This window comes from Cupressus sempervirens, chromosome 5 (assembly GCF_028749045.1).
Source record: "Cupressus sempervirens isolate cs-2001-9-10 chromosome 5, ASM2874904v1, whole genome shotgun sequence".
NCBI classification, from domain to species: Eukaryota; Viridiplantae; Streptophyta; class Pinopsida; order Cupressales; family Cupressaceae; genus Cupressus; species Cupressus sempervirens.
In genome coordinates this window covers 379,356,149-379,373,509 of record NC_143122.1, presented here as the reverse complement: position 1 = coordinate 379,373,509, position 17,361 = coordinate 379,356,149, and the positions used below count along the sequence as shown (strand labels likewise).

The following is a 17,361-nucleotide window of genomic DNA, read 5'->3' as shown; positions in this document are numbered from 1 at the left end:
ATTCCATTCCCTAGGAATATAAGTGAAAGTAACAAACTCCAAAGAAGCACACAGATTATGAATCTGGTCCGCAATCAAAGCTAACTTCCAACTAACAACTTCAGAATGTTGCTGATTCAATAGACATTTCACCACTTGTGAGTCAGACTCACAGATAAGCCTTCTCCAACCAAGGTCACAAGCATTGTTCACAGCATACAAAATAGCTATGGCCTCCATCAGGTTGTTAGTGTGATGACCTTTATAAATAGAAAACACAAACTGGACATCCCCCTTACTATCTCTACCAAGACCACCAATGCTAGCAGGGCCTAGATTTCCCTTGGAAGACCCATCCGTGTTGATTTTAAGAATACCCTACGGAGGGGCACTCCACTTCCTGACCCTATTTATCTTTCGCAAGGGATGTCTACACATCTTTCTTAGTAGTTTTCCATGTGAGGGGGGAAGATTCAGATGATTATTGAAAATATCCTCCCCTGGTCCATGGCCTCAGAAGTGTAATATTTTGCAGAAACAGTTTCCCCCAAAGAATGGAGAATTTTCCACCATAACTGAGGAAACTCTAAAAACTCATCCTTAAAGATATGACGGTTCCTTTCCAATTAGATATGCCAAATAATAAAGGAGGGTCCAAGAGTCCAGGCAACTTGAAGAAATGAAGTCTTGACAGAAGCCTTACCCCAGCGAGCAAAGAATTTTGCTAGCGAGGAAACATGCCAACAGGATTGGTTCCACAGATTTCACCAAGAGTGTCAAATATGTCTACTTAAAGAGCATTGGGAAAAGAGATGAGAGATATTTTTTTCACTAGTCCGGCATAGAACACACATTGAAGGTCCTTGGAAGCCACACTTGCATAAATTATCCAACATAAGACATCGGCTATGCACCACCAACCACATAAAAAAATTACATTCGGGCCCAGAAAACTTGTACCAAACTTGCTTCCACCAAAGCATTTGAATGTCCCCCAACGTCTGCTAAAGAAGCTCAACATATCCTGCAGACACTGAAAATTTTCCAGAAAAATCTTCGCTGTCCCAAGCAAGAACATCATTATTAACCAAAGTAGTACACTCACAAGACTGGAAAATCTGAAACAACTCCTTCCTATTCTCCTTAGATCCTCCTGGAGGCCATTCAGAAGGGTGTTTCCAACGAAAGGAAGGATCCAAACCTTTAACACACCCTATCTTATAAAAATCAACTGTGTCCCAACTAGAAGCACCAAAATTTTGATAGAGGGCATGTAGCTGAGGATGAGTAGTAAGAATAGGAGGGTGCCCATCCCAAGAGTCAAGCCAAAATAAAGCTTGTGATCCCAAATGACAAATCCAAAAGAGACCATCTTTAACCAACTGAGCTCCAAACTTTAGCGTATTCCAAATCATGGATCCTCTCCCTTCCAGAGGAAAGCGGCGAACTTCAACCACATCAATATCTGGAAAATACTTATGGGTGAGAATACGAGCCCAAAGTTGATGTTGGTTAGTACACCAACACCAATAAAATTTTGTAGCGAGAACCTATCATTTTAAAATAGTTGATCGTAAGCCAAGACCACCCTCCTTCTAAGGTCTACACACTGATTCTCATTTTACCATACTCCATTTAGAAGTTGAAAGGTTCCAACTCCAAAAAAATTGACGGGATAGAGCATCCAATTCCTGAAGAAAATACATAGGAGCAGCCTCAACAAAACACTTGTAAATAGGAAGGGCTTGAATAATTGATTTTAATAGAGTCAGGCGAGCAGTAGTTGATAGCCATCGATGAGTCCAATGATTAATCCTTTGCCATAGTTTATCAAGCAAAAATTGCCAGGAAGATCTAGGATGTCTACAACAGTAAGAGGAATATCCAAATAAACGAAGGAAAGAGATCCAATCTGAATCCTCAAAATAGCAACAATACACCTCTAAATAGTGTGGGGAGTATTGAAGAAAAAAATGGAGGATTTGTTCTCATTAAATTTATGTCCCAAAGCTGCAAGATACATATCCAAAGCATGTCTAAAAGAAGTAGCTTCCTGAAGATGGGCCTGTCCCATAAATGAAGTATCATCCACAAACTGAAGATGTGCAAAAGGAGGCAAGCCAGCAGCCCACCCATGAATCAAACCCTGGTGAGCACAAACCTTAAGAAAGTGGCCCAAACCTTCAGCTAGAATGATAAAGGGATAAGGTGAAATAGGATCCCCTTGGCAAAATCCTCTAGAGGCACCAAAGGGCTCTGAAGGAACACCATTCACCAGAACAGAAAAAGAAGCTGAAGTAACACAACTCATAATTCATTGTATAAAGATAAATAAGATATTATGACAGCTTGTTAAATTTGATGACATTATTGAAAACTAATCTAAATATATTTAGTGTTGTACAAATTGCTGTCTAACCAAAGAAGGGTCAAAGACCTACATAATTCTAGTGTAGTCTTGAGGAGCATTTGAAGTCACGCAAAATATTACAGTAGTTTACTAAATTGGATGGTTTTGTTGAAATCTAATCTAAAATATATCTTGTTATAGTTTTATATTGTCCTAATTAGAAGCCCTTACAAGTTGTCTACAAATTTATCTTCCATGTGGTGTACAATCTCATGCATGTGTTACTTATATCAAGATTTTAATTATGAATTGGCTTAATAAGTTCCTCATGGAAGTATTAATCCTTTTCTTAGAATGATCAATTTTTATCTAGTCCCTCTTTAACTTGTTATCAATAGTCGCATTGTACTTTATTTCATCCCTATATGGCTGCTAGATGATAGATAATAATAGGTAAATGGACCAGCTTGTACCCGATAATATAATCTCTCATACCAAGATAATCTATGACATTGGTAACTTCTTATGGAACTTTGTCTACCATTTGTATAAGTCATCTACATATTTAAGGGTGTTGTGATAAATTAATTTCCTTACTATAGACAACAAGAATTCCTAAGTGATTGATCATTACCAATCATTTCCTTGAAATGGTCACAAAAATAAAGATGTAGCTTAAATACTGTTGGTAAACAGATTTGTCACTTAAAAAATATGTGATTTAGCCCAATGAAGTGTGTGGCAAATCAATTTATCCAATAGTTGGATAGGCCCTTGATATCCGGCCTTCCTCTACGTTTAGAGGGGCAGCTCCCTCGTAAGATATATTTTTTATTTTTCAATAAAGATAATTACAACTTAGAATATATAAAGGAAACTATTGATGACGAAGCACCACACGACTTTAATGTTTCCATAAAATTAATGTAGACTGCTACTGAAAACAAACAAGAACTACGCTTGGGAGCTATCATCAACACAGTGCCAATTCAATGATTCATGAATATTTACACCATAATATGAAAATACTCATACTGATGAATCAACACTTCAACAATTCAGATTCAGTAGGAAAGAGAACGCAAAATGAATGCAAAATGTACTTTTCTTTTATTTTTAGCACCAAGAACATAAGAAATGACTGATTACAAGAACAACAATTGTACGCACTTTCCAAAAATTGCCTTGTTATCAAAACACGTGTTCCCTCTCTCCAAGTCCAAAAAGTCCTTTATTAACTTGAGATTCATGAATTTATAGCTATTCTACAATAACTAACCTTTTGGGTTCATAACTACTCAAAAAGTTGTTTGGACTAATCCGAAGATAGTTTGTAACCAACTCTAAGTTTTAATGCTTAACTACAATTAAAAAAAGTTAAGACATTGACCAAAACCAAAATTGATTTTAAAGTTGGCCTCTTTACAAAATATATAAACAAAAATCTAAGACAACTTTAGACATATCCACTTCTAACTTTCAACTATGATCACTGATATTTTCTGTGCTTGCTCTTTGATCTATAGGTGCTGTAAGTGGCTGAGTCAAGTTTGCCTTGTATGCTCTAAATGATTTGATGACCTGTGCCAAAGCGTTGTTTTTGATGATGATTAAACTCTACATTTTCAGCTTGCATAGATCGTGTCTCTCTAGGACGTAACCTGGTAAATTTTGAATAGAGAGTCTAATGCCACTGAGAGACTGCTCAATCTCCTCATAATGTTAGCATTTGAACTTTGTTTATTGCCAAGTTCGGTGCTAATCTTCACCTCTATGCATTCCAAAATGGAAGATATGTCTGGATCTTGAGTGTGTTCGCTAATAGAGATACCTTCTACAATCATTGGTATATTCCCCAAGGCCTCCTTTTTTAGTAGCTTGCAAGAATTTAAGAACTATTCTCCTTCATCCAATTGTTGATTCATGCTATCATTTTTCCATCTGATGTTTTCCAACCATATGTCAATTTGCTCTTCTTCTCCACTGGTGACTAACTTCAATGATTTGACTATATCGCTATCCATTCCTTTAATCTCTACTAAATTAGCATCAATTTCTCTCCAGAATGTTTGTTGTTCCTTGAGAGTTGTTAACTATTTTTGAATGTTTCGTTGTATATGATCTACCTTAGCAAATGTAACCTTAGCTTCCTGAAATAAGCTTGATGCTCATTCTTTCATGCATTTTATCCATGCTTTCACCGTCTTACCATAAGTTTGGAATTCTCCTATATCTTGAATGGTTTCTTCATCAAACATCTTCTTGGGATCTCTTGTTATTTTTGTAGATGAACTAGGGTGCGGAAAGGAGTCACCGACCATCGATCGGATGCATGAAGAAAGGGCTCGAACTTGACACTTGAGTTGATTCTTAGCTTGTTTATCTCTCCTTGACTGTTCCATCAAGACAACGGCCTGACACTTGAAAATAAAGCTCTTTTCCCTCATGGGTGGTCCGGCCTAGATCCACTTTAGTTATGCTAAAATTAGCTTCGTTTGCCTCATTTATGTCCTTCTCTATGACTAGTTGTGCAATTTCAACAAATAGGTTTCCTAAGGTAAGATTCACTGCCAATCTAGAATCTATTCTAGTCTTCTTTACTTTTGTATTTTTATGCACTAAATTAGCTACGACATCCAAATTCGGTGCTTCCAATTGGATCGTCCTTTTCTTCTTTGTCTCCAAACTTTGTTGTAACCAAGATGTTGAGATATGGGTAGATGAGTTGATTATTCAAGGAACTTGTAGGATTGTAGATGATAAATCCAAGTTATGCACATTCTCTACTATTGGCACCTCTTGAGTTACTTTCGCACTTTCAGGAGACAATGAGCATGTAGGGGATGCTATGGATTGAATCATCTCATCTATGAATGATGATGGTAAAGCGTTCATCTCAAGAGCTTCATCTATCATTTTTTGAATTGGTTTTAAAATCTTTTCCTTGGGTTTTGATCTCCTCTTCCTAGTAATTGTGTTGAGCTTGCATGATGAAACTAGATCAACTCCTTTAACCAGATCTTCACCATCATCTCCACCTTGTGTGCGATGTAAAGAACTAGAAGAAGTAGGGATATCAAACGGAATGGCTGAAACCGATGTACCTTCCTGGGAATTATTATTTTTCTTGGCACTGCCTCTTCTTGAAGATCTAGTAGCTGTGACTTCTTTGACTTTATTCTTTAACCAATTCTCAATTCGTTGAATCATGAACAAGGTTCTTTCTTTAAGGTCTTTCAATTTTGGCAAAGACCAATTATGTATGGCAATTCTAACAGTTGTATCCGCTCAAAGAAGAAAGGATCAATTAACTCTGATCCATTCTTTTTATGCCTGTCACATCCCATTTTGTAATCAATGATTTGTTGTACCGTGACTCTCATCCAGTCCCTTCTTCTCACTTTGAAGTCATTTTCATAGTTTTCCCAATGGTCTTCCATTGTAGGGAAATGGAGATAGCTAGGTCCCACTGCCAAATTGTTTTTAAATACCTGCTGCCATCAAACGGGAAACAACTGTAGAAACAATACAGAGTTATGTTCACCATGGATCTCTCGATATTTTGAGCATCTAAAGAAAGACAACTGTAGTGCCCAATACCGATTGGGAAAGGAATTGATCTTTTGTTCTAGCACCTTTTTTTTACCTAACCAATTTGCCTGCAAACTTCTGAAAGCACCAAGCTATCATCTATGAAGCAAAGCAACATAAGAGGACAATCTTGAAAACCTCCAATGTTCATGTAAGTGAATCGGGGGTATTGTATGAAAAAGCTACCATAAGTACTGATGAGACTAGATGCTTCAAGAGAAATTCACAGTCCTATATCTCCCTATTGCTTTCTGGTTGTGAGCATAGAAAAAGCATCGTTCACCCTGTAGAAGTGTGTGTTGCTCTATTTTAATTGCAACTGGGGGTAATAATTATAAATTTGCATTGTTAAGTTATACTCCCCCTAAGGATTAAGACTAAGCCATGACTTCATACTAGCAATTGCATACATTAGGAAAGTCTTCAATAATCTGATTTCCCACTATCCTGTTGAGGAGAATTATCATATCAGAAATGTCTTCATTAAAGATATTCCTATGTAGTACTCTTGGTAACTATGACTATCCTCTTCTAGGTTGATCCAGCCAACTCTTAGCAAAAACATTCAAACATGTTTTCTTATTCTGATTGAAGTATCCTTGAGCATCTTCTTTAGAAATTTCTGTGAATTCTTCTCTTACTAGCAATCTAAATGTGATGGGAATAGACACCAGATCTAGCCTCGCCATGATATTATCTCCTGAGGTCTTGATGTCCCTGGAATTCCAATCATACGACTTGACACATTCCAAAGTTAGTTTCCCACACTAAACTACAAGTGGATGTCCTCCTGCATGGGCTAGACCACTTTCCAATGTTTGTTGTGCTAAGGGTGATCTACCTTCTTTGCTGATCATCTTGCGAAAATCTGCAATTTCCATATGTCCTATCTTTGTATCCGATATCTTGAGAAGCGTACTTGTTAATATCACAAGATGCTCTTTGCCTTGGAATTTGTACTTCATTGTATTGCTCACAAAACTCCTTATTTTGGTGGTTTGGCTTTGACACCTACCAACGTATCATCTCAAAGCTCTAACTGTAACAAATGTTGAAATGTGGTTCTAAAACTCTAATCATTGTGGTTTAATTACTTTGATGAATATCTAGAACTGCCTAAACCCCATCTTTTACTTAAAATCTCTCTTCATAAGCCCATTTTGATCTAATTGAGTTAAGGCATCAAAATTATTCTCGTCACTGCCATGATACCAATGGTCTTCATGGGAATTTCAGACATTCCTCTCATGCATAGAACTTAAGACCTCTCGTATTCTCCATAGACATTTGGTTAATCGGTTATCAGCCATCTTCTATATCATATGCGTGTTCCTGAAAGTGTTTCTTGACGACTCAAATTGCTTATTTCTAACACTGTATGATGCTTAGTGATATCACACCAATAGCTTGAGTTGATGCTAGGAAATCATTCACTATCTATGATGCCCATTCCCTCAAAAACGACCTGCACACTCTATTTGAGTATCTTTTCAAATCATTGGCACTACCGTGTGGCTTGTTTACTCAACACTCGAATAGTTCTTCATCAACCTCTTTGAGGTAGTGTGTTGACCTTCTCATTCACTAAGTCTATGTCTCCATGTTTTGTCTTATATCAACTATAGAAAAGACAATCCAGCATCAATGTGATGGGCGTGGCTCTTTAATGCATTTTGTCAAATAGTTGGCAAGCTGAACGTACATCCTTTACCAATTCTAGTGATGGAACAAATGATAAGTTTGACTTGCTTCAATGCTTTGTACAAGCTTGCGCCCATGAAAATTTGTTCTCTAATCAAAATTTTCACGGTTGAATTCACATCGATCTGTGTTTTTGGTTTCTCTTGTGACTTGATGAGCTTACTCAGGATCACCAAGACCTTCTGTTGCTTGACGTGTCTTCAGAATTTGCATCAATGGTTAAGGCAAAGTGTTGATGTGCAATTGTACTGAGTCATTATTTCTGGAAGCTTATGTACTCCCTGCATTTTCTCAAATGGTTGGCATGCCACATATGAATTGCCTATCCACTCCACATTGCAAGTCTATCAGTTGGTATACTGAACCTTCATCAAGCATTTCATCATATAGTTGGATGCCTTTTCTTCTTTAATGTCGTTCCATTGCGAATCTCAGGAGTTGATCTTGGTGTTTGCAGAAGCCATCAAACAATGATAATTCTAGCATCTCATAGGTATATTTGCTTGCTATCTCCATGACTGATCTGCAAGTGCCAAGCAGTGCCTATAATATACCTTGTAAGAATTGCACCTCTCTAGATAGAACCAATCTTTCAATTATATCTGTGAACTTTATTTCCAGCCAATGGTTGTTTTAAAGTTGGAGTTTGGGTTGGAAAGTTCGGGTTAAGATTAGGGCAAAGAGTTTGAGTACATAGTGAGAGATGATTTTAGTATGCGGTGAGAGAAAACTTTTAGTACGTAGAGAGATAGCCAAATCCGAACTTTTCTCTAGAAGTTTTAGTATGTGGAGGGAGGTAATACGTGGAGACAGGTAGTACGTTGAGTGAGGTAGTACGTGGACAGAGGATTTTTTAATAGCGGAGAATTAATCTCTCTCTCTCTCTCTCTCTCTCTCTCTCTCTCTCTTTGAAATTAATTTAACTCTCCCACTAAAATATCCAGGTAGCAGCTGGCTCTATCTAGGGACAAGGACTGTGCAGGATGCTGAATGAACCCAGAGTTAAGAAAGAGCAGTGCTTTATCACAAGGGCTATAGAGTCACATGAAAAAGAAGGTAAATATATGAAAAGGGACTGAGCACACCAAAATTGGGAACACAACCAAACAGCAGAGAAAGGAAAGCATTACAAAAACTCCTAACTAAGATATGTACAAGGCGATAGACTGTAAACCTTATTGATGGTAATGCTTCAAATGTTGCCTATTGTAAGGCAAGGGCAATTGAGTACCATTTAGATATGATAAGGTGAAGGAATTTTGTCCACATACCTCTTTAATCTGGAATGGGCCTCTCCATAAGGAGTCAAACTTTCAATGTAAACCTTTTGGCTCTCTGCGCTTGTCCAAAGTAAGACAAGAACACCTTGCTAGAACACCCTCTATTTAGCTTTCTTATCAAACAACATTTTAACTTGGGATTGGTGTTCTTATATCCTGTCTACGACCACTTCTCTTTCCTCTTCCAGTTTACTAAATATAAAATTCTCTTTTCAAGAGCATCTTTGAATTCATGATTTTCAATAGCATTTTGCAACTTCAAAGTAGATAACTCCAGGGGAAGAGGAAAAACTGTTTTCGTCCCATATAGAATCTCAAAGGGAGACAGCCGCGTTGCCCCCTTCTTAGTTGTACGATCTGCCCATAGTGCATCATACAAGTGTTTGTGCCAAGATCTCTGATTGACATCTATCAATTTCCGCACAGTGGATATAATATTTTTATTGCTTGATTCTTCTTGACCATTTCCTTGTGCAAAAGAATCTAAGGAATGAGAGAGAATGATTCCATATTGATAGCAAAAGATTGACATTTCTCGGGAGGAGAAGTTTGTAGCATTGTCAACAACAACCTTGTTAGGAACCCCAAACCTAACCAAAATATTTTGCTTGATGAAACTGTGCACCACTTCTGAAGTTGTTTTCTTGACCGAAATGGCTTCCACCCACTTGGTAAAATAATCAATCGCCATCAGAATGTATGTCTGGCAGTGGATGAAGGATGGATAGGACCAATAAAATCCAAACCCCATTGTTGAAAGGGTTCTTCAATTACTACTAGTTTCAATGGGATTACCACTAATTAAACTCTTCCTTTAAAATATTGACAAGATTCACATCTCTTGACCCATTCTTCTGCATCTTTGAATATTTCGAACTAGTAAAAACAGTTTCTCAAAATTTTATAGGCCGTTACTGATGCAAAGTAATGACGTCCACATGCTTCATTATGAAACAATTGAAGCAACTCCTTTCTTTTTTCAGAATCCACACATCTCAGGAAAGTACCCCTTCTTGTACAACATGTCACCCCAAATAATGTACTTCGCAGATTTCAATTTTAGGGTCCTCTTTTCTTTGGGTGATAGATGAGTTGGGCATTTTCCATATGTCAAATAATAGGCAACATTAGAAAACCAATTATCAACATTACCGATGAATAAAACTAAAGGTATTTCTTTCTCTATATCTTCTTCATTTTTGGAAGATCCTTCCGCGATAGCTTTACACAAACCCTTTCCTCTGACAAGCTTTGTAGGTTTGACATCGAGATTGTATTCTTGTACCTTGGCTATCCAGGAAGCTCTTTTGTTCACACCGATCTCTTGTTGAGTTAGAATAGTCTTCACTGCCGAATTAGGGACAAATACCTTGGAGAGAGTTTAGGATTTAAAATCTAAATAGTTTCACTACTCTGACTAGAGCATATGCATTCTTTTCGATCAAAGAATATTTCAATTCATGTTTCTTAAGAGGGACACTCATGAATGCTATCAGGGCCTCAGCATTATCTTTGTCAGGTTGAGTGAGTATAGTAGATAAAGTGTTTTTAGATGCATAACAATACAAATGAAAACTTTTAGAAAAATTTGGATAAGAAAGGGTAGGGGCATTAGCAATCACAACCTTAATTTGTTCAAAAGAAACTGATGCAGGAGCATCTAGAGGTATAAGGGCAATCCTGTGTCACCAAAAAAAATATACTTAGACTTAGTTTCTGTTTCATGTGTTTTCATTTTTGGATACCCATTTGGGTCAAATAAAGGTTCCAACTCTCATAGTTCAACTATCAGTGTGCTAGAAAATCCCGAAAAAATAGGAGCATGCAATTTGGCCATCATTTTGGTGACCTTGAAGGTGTGAATTGGCCAAATGAATGTAATTGTGATTTAGAGCATTCCAGAAAAAGAATCAGGTCAAAAGGCCCCACGGTTTGAAAGTTATTGCAGTTTTTCGAGTTTTGGAGACCTCCTAAGAATGCTTCAAAGTCAGGTTAGGGGCATTAAATGACCTTGAAAAGGGCTGAAAAATGGGAGACGAGCAAAGCTTGTCCATAGGGCTATAGAGCGCTTCGAGAGCTTTCCAAAAATGTAAACGGTTTGTCAATCGGAGCTACGGTTCAAAAGTTATGCCTCCCGGAAGTTCGGTTATCGTTTCTAGATTCTTCTAGATTTGCACCGACTTCTAACGCAACTTCTGGAACCTTCTATTTGGTCGGTGGATGCCTACTAGCACTTTCTAGAATGTATTCCTAGTCCTTAACCCTCCGGGGTCTATTTAAGGAGATTTCTGGCATTGTAAAAGGCAGTTCAGAGTGGAGTTTGAGAGGAGATACTAAAAGGAGAAATTATCTCCAGATTTATGCTATTGTAAGCCCTTAGGGCATGTTTTGAAGTTTATTTTCTCTGTACTGTTTGTACTAGTTTATTTTCTCAGTTAATACAATTTCCCCTTTTCTGTTGTGTCCATTCTGTTCTTGGGTTGTGTTCCCATCAAGTGGTATCAGAGCTGGTTTTCCTGAGTGTGTAGACAGAGCGCCGACTGTGAGGCAGTTTGCACCAGGACTGTGTGATTGTGGGTTCGAGTTAGAAGATGCCTCCACGAAGAGAGCGTGGCGGAAGGGCCAGAGCTATTAATCCTGAGGAGGTTAGAGCCCTCCAAAGGCAGGTACAAGCATTGCAAGAGGAGCTCCGTAGAGGAGCAAATGTTGCTGCTGGTGACAACAGTGAGGATGACAATGAAGAAGAAGTTATGGGGCCAGAAGGGGAATTTGACGAGGAATTTCTGAATCATGCAGAGGAAAGGCTTTTTAGGGCCATTACTAAGTTTGGGAAAAGACCCACAATTGAAGTGGGTGTATTTTCAGAAAATATGAAACCAAATGAGTTGATCGATTGGATCAATGAACTGGAAGAATACTTTGAGTATGAGGATATAAGGGACCCAGATAGTGTTAAGTTTGCAAAGGCCAAACTGAAAGGCCATGCCAAAATCTGGTGGCAAGAGGTTCAATTGGAAAGAAACAGAAGAGGAAAGGAGAAGATCACAAGATGGGATCGCATGGTGGACAAATTGAAGAAGCAGTTCATTCCTGTAGACTACGAGCTTGATTTGTTTAAGAAGATGCATGGGTTAAAGCAAGCAGGAAGATCAGTCCAAGAATATACAGAGAAATTTTACCGACTCTTGATTAGAGCGGGGCATGTAGAAGCAAATAAGGAGAAGGTTGCTCGTTATATTAGTGGGTTGCGACCTAGCATCCAGGAGGAATTAAGTCTAGTAAGAATGACCAGCGTTGAAGAGGCATACCAGTTTGCCCTACGAGTTGAAGAGAAGCTAAATAAAAGGTTTGAAGAAAGACAAAGAGGGCACGGTCATGGAGGAAGGGGAAGCGGTAGGTCATTTGGAGGCCGCAATGAAACCCAACAGAAAAATGAAGATGAGGGTACTAGCAGGAACCAGAGGAATGAGGGTTTCAACCACTCCCGTGACCAAGACTTTGGAAATTAGAGAGGAAGAGGTAGAGGACGTGGACAAGAGGAGGCTTCCGTGGTACTTGTTTCCATTGCAATGAAGAAGGTCATCGTGCCTTTGAATGCCCTCAACGACAAGGAAGGACAGATAGGAGAGCTGAGGGCCAAGCTAGGGTTGTTCATGTGGATGAGGATGCACAATCATCACATTCAGAGGATGCAGAAAGAGGAGAGACCTTGGTAAATGAAAGAGTCCTACTAAGTGGTGAGATTGAACTAGGCCAATGGAGGAGTTTGTTTCGTACCAGATGCAAGTGTGAGGATAAATGTTGTGACGTGATCGTTGATGGTGGTAGCACTGATAACTTGGTATCAGAAGAGATGGTCTCTAAGCTGAAGCTCAAGAGGGAGAAACATCCCCAGCCCTATCGGATTGCTTGGGTAAAAGATGATCATAAGGTCCTGGTAAGTGAACAATGTTTAGTAAAATTCAAAATTGGGAGTTACCATGATGAAGTTCTCTGTGATGTTATTTCGATGGATGTTTGCCATCTATTGTTCGGTAGACCATGGCAGTTTGATAGACATGCAGTGCATGATGGACATGCAAACACATACTCTCTGACAAAGGATGGAGTTCGCCACAAATATAAGCCCATGAAAAAGGAAGGTGAAAAGGTATGTAGCAGTGCTAGGATTTGTCTTGTTGATGAAAGGAAGTTTTTAGATAGCATGAAACATCAGCATATGTGCTATGCTTTGATTCCTAGGAAAGATAAAGAAGGTAGTAGTGAAATGCCACTTGAAGTTTCAGATTTACTAGGGGAGTTTGGAGATATTATCTCTGATAATGTTCCAGATGGATTGCCACCAGTAAGGCAAATCAGTCATCAGATGGATCTGATTCCAGGAGCTAGTTTTCCTAACAAGGCTGCTCATAGGATGACTCCTACTAAAACAGAGGAGCTAAATAGACAAGTTCAGGAGCTGTTGAGGAAGGGCTTGATTCGAGAGAGCTTGAGTCCATGTGCAGTACCTGCAATACTCGCACCAAAGAAGGATGGAGAGTGGAGGATGTGTACAGATTCTCGAGCTATAAATAGGATAACCATCAAGTACCGGTTTCCTTTGCCAAGGATGGATGATCTTATAAACTGCTTGAGTGGAGCTCAGTACTTCACAAAGATAGATCTGAAGAGTGGTTATCACCAGATACGGATTCGAGAAGGAGACGAATGGAAAACAGCCTTCAAGACCAAGGAGGGTCTTTATGAGTGGTTAGTCATGCCCTTTGGATTGACAAACGCCCCAAGCACCTTCATGCGGCTCATGAATGAGGTACTTAAGAAGTTCTTGGGAAAATTTGTTATTGTCTATTTGGATGATATTTTAATTTTTGGCAAGACTTTGGAAGAACATTTACTGCATATTCGTAGTGTCCTTGAAAGGTTAAGGGAAGAGAAACTGTTAATTAATCGTAAGAATTTTATCTTTGCAAAAAGGGAGTTAGTCTATTTGGGGTTTGTTATATCACCTGAAGGTCTCAAAATGGATCCAGAGAAGGTAAAAGTCATCTTGGAATGGCCTACTCCAAGGCCTGCTACTGAGGTAAGATCATTTCATGGTCTGGTTAGTTTTTAAAGGAAGTTTATTAAGAATTCCAGTGGCATATGTACACCCCTAACTGATACAATAAGAGGGGATAGAAAAGAGTTCAAATGGACTGTAGCAGCTGTGAGAAGTTTTGAATTGCTGAAGAAGAAGGTAACAGAACAGCCTGTTTTGGCACTTCCAGATTTTAGAAAGGTTTTCCAGGTGGATTGTGATGCCAGTGGCAGCGCTATTGGGGCTGTATTAAGCCAAGAAGGTAAGCCTATTGCATATTTTAGTGAAAAATTGAATGATGCAAAGAAGAAGTATTCTGTTTATGATCAAGAGTTCTATGCAATAGTTTAGGCCTTAAAGAAATGGAGGCATTATTTATTGCCAAAAGAATTTGTTTTGTATACTGATCATCAGGCATTACAGTACCTGAATAGCCAAGGTAAATTAAATCAGAGGCATATGAAGTGGGTAGAGTTCTTGTAGAGTTATACATTTGTGTTGAAGCATAGAAGTGGAAAATCTAACAGGGTTGCAAATGCACTAAGTAGGAGACAATTGTTGCTTACAGTAATGCAAGTTGAAGTAGTTGGGTTTGATGAACTCAAGAATTTGTACCCCGAGGATCTTGATTTTGCTGAAGCATGGAAAGCTTGTAAAGAACCTATTGCAGTAGATAGAACCAAGTGGTTAGACTATTTGACTCAGGATGGCATGTTGTTCAAGGGTAGTCAATTGTGCATTCCAAGGAGTTCCATGAGGGAAAATTTGATTAAGGAGAAACACAGTGGAGGGATGGCAGGACATTTTGGTCGAGATAAGACCATTGCCATTCTTAGAGAACATTATTTTTGGCCTCAAATTTCACAGGAGGTGAAGAAGTTTGTACAGAGTTGCCAGGTTTGTCAAGTTGCCAAGGGGTTTAGTCACAATACTGGCCTATATCAGCCATTGCCTGTTCCATCAAGGCCATGGGAGGACATAAGTATGGATTTTGTTCTTGGATTGCCAAGGACACAAAGGGGTAATGACTCAGTATTTGTGGTGGTTGATAGGTTCTCCAAAATGGCACATTTCATTCCATGCCACAAAACTCATGATGCTATCCATATTGCAGACTTGTTTTTCAAAGAGGTGGTAAGACTACATGGTCTTCAAAGGAGCATAGTTTCTGACAGAGATACTAAATTTGTGGGGTATTTCTAGAGGACATTGTGGAAAAAGTTGAGAACAGACTTGAAATTCAGTTCCACGCATCACCCACAAACTGATGGCCAAACAGAAGTGGTAAACAGGAGTCTGGGCAATTTGCTGAGATGTTTAGTTGGGGATAACCCCAAGGGATGGGATTTGATTCTACCACAAGCAGAGTTTGCTTACAATAATTCTATAAATAGGAGTACTGGAAAATCACCATTCCAAATTGTATATGGGAATAGCCCAAGGACTGCAGCAAAATTAAGGAAGATAGAGCAAGGGGAGAGGACAAATGCTGAAGCAGAAGAATTTGTTGAACATATCAAGCATCTACATGAGGAGGTTCAGGCACACATTACCAAGATGAATCAAGAGTATAAAGCTAGGGCTGATCAAAGGAGAAGACATAAGGAATTCCAAGTAGGGGATCTAGTCATGATGCACTTACAAAAAGAAAGATTTCCAGTCGGTACTTACAACAAGTTGAAAATGAAGAAATTTGGCCCCTGCAATGTTTTGAACAAACATGACTCAGGAAATGCATATGAGGTGGAGCTGCCAGATGGTATTCACATTTCTCCCATTTTCAACATTGCAGATTTAACAGAGTATCATGATGATGGTGCAGATGAGGAGCTGGTGTTAGAGCCATGTCCAATTCCTGCTTCTAAGAAGGAGGAGATAGAAGACATTCTAGATCATCGTGTGGGTAGGAGTACCAGAAACAGGCAGTATGAAGAGTATTTGGTCAAATGGAAAGGATGACCGATCGAGGATTCAACTTGGATTTCAACAGCTGAGGTTTCCCATTTGGGATTTCCTCTACCATTCATAAAGTGACAGGGTCACTTTTCAATCTACGCTAGGTGTCTGATGCGGGAGCATCCAGAGGTATAAGGGCAATCCTGTGTCACCCAAAAAAATGTACTTAGACTTAGTTTCTGTTTCATGTGTTTTCATTTTTGGATACCCATTTGAGTCAAATAAAGGTTCCAACTCTCACAGTTCAACTATCAGTGTGCTAGAAAATCCCAAAAAAATAGGAGCATGCAATTTGGCCATCATTTTGGTGACCTAGAAGGTGTGAATTGGCCAGATGAATGTAATTGTGATTTAGAGCATTCCAAAAAAAGAATCAGGTCAAAAGGCCCCACGGTTTGAAAGTTATTGCAGTTTTTCGGGTTTTGGAGACCTCCTAAGAATGCTTCAAAGTCAGGTTAGGGGCATTAAATGACCTTGAAAAGGGCTGAAAATGGGGGACAAGCAAAGCTAGTCCATAGGGCTATAGAGCGCTTCGAGAGCTTTCCGAAAATGTAAACAGTTCGTCAATCGGAGCTATGGTTCAAAAGTTATGCCTCCCGGAAGTTCGGTTACCATTTCTGGATTCTTCTAGATTTGCACCGACTTCTAACGCAGCTTCTGGAACCTTCTATTTGGTCGGTGGATGCCTACTAGCACTTTCTAGAATGTACTCCTAGTCCTTAACCCTCCGGGGTCTATTTAAGGAGATTTCTGGCATTGTAAAAGGCAGTTCGGAGTGGAGTTTGAGAGGAGGTACTAAAAGGAGAAATTATCTCCAGATTTATGCTATTGTAAGCCCTTAGGGCATGTTTTGAAGTTTATTTTCTCTGTACTGTTTGTACTAGTTTATTTTCTCAGTTAATACAATTTCCCCTTTTCTGTTGTGTCCATTCTGTTCTTGGGTTGTGTTCCCATCAGAAACCTTACCTTCTTTTGTCCATTTAAAACTTATATTCCCTTTCATCATATCCACAATTGACTTTGTTATTTCAGATAAGTCTGGTAAAAGCCTCCTTATGAAGTTTATCTGCCCAAAGAAAGACCTGACCCCTAGTTTACTCATGGGAAGTGATGACTGTTGGATAACTTTCACCCTTTCAGGGTCTATCCGAATACCTTCTTTGGAGACAATGTGTCCAAGTAGTTTTCCTTCTGTCACTCCAAATATAGACTTCTTAGGATTCAGCGAGATGCCATGGATTCAATATCGATGCAAGACAGATTCCAGATGATGCACATGATCTCTTCTATATTTAGAAAACACTGTGAGATCGTCAAGATGCACGACGATGATCTTATTCTTGAGATTTGCAACTAAATGATTCATTGCTCGTCGAAAGGTGGCTCCGGCATTTATCAAACCAAAAGGCATATGATTGTAAGCAAAC

At 38.9% G+C, this 17,361-nt stretch overlaps 1 protein-coding gene across 12 annotated transcripts in view; it reads right to left on the bottom strand.

Moving 5' to 3' along the window:
• Positions 1–17,361, bottom strand: part of LOC149556350 (uncharacterized) — a 184,571-nt gene that overhangs the window by 15,710 nt on the left and 151,500 nt on the right. The gene's annotated exons all lie outside the window — the stretch shown is intronic.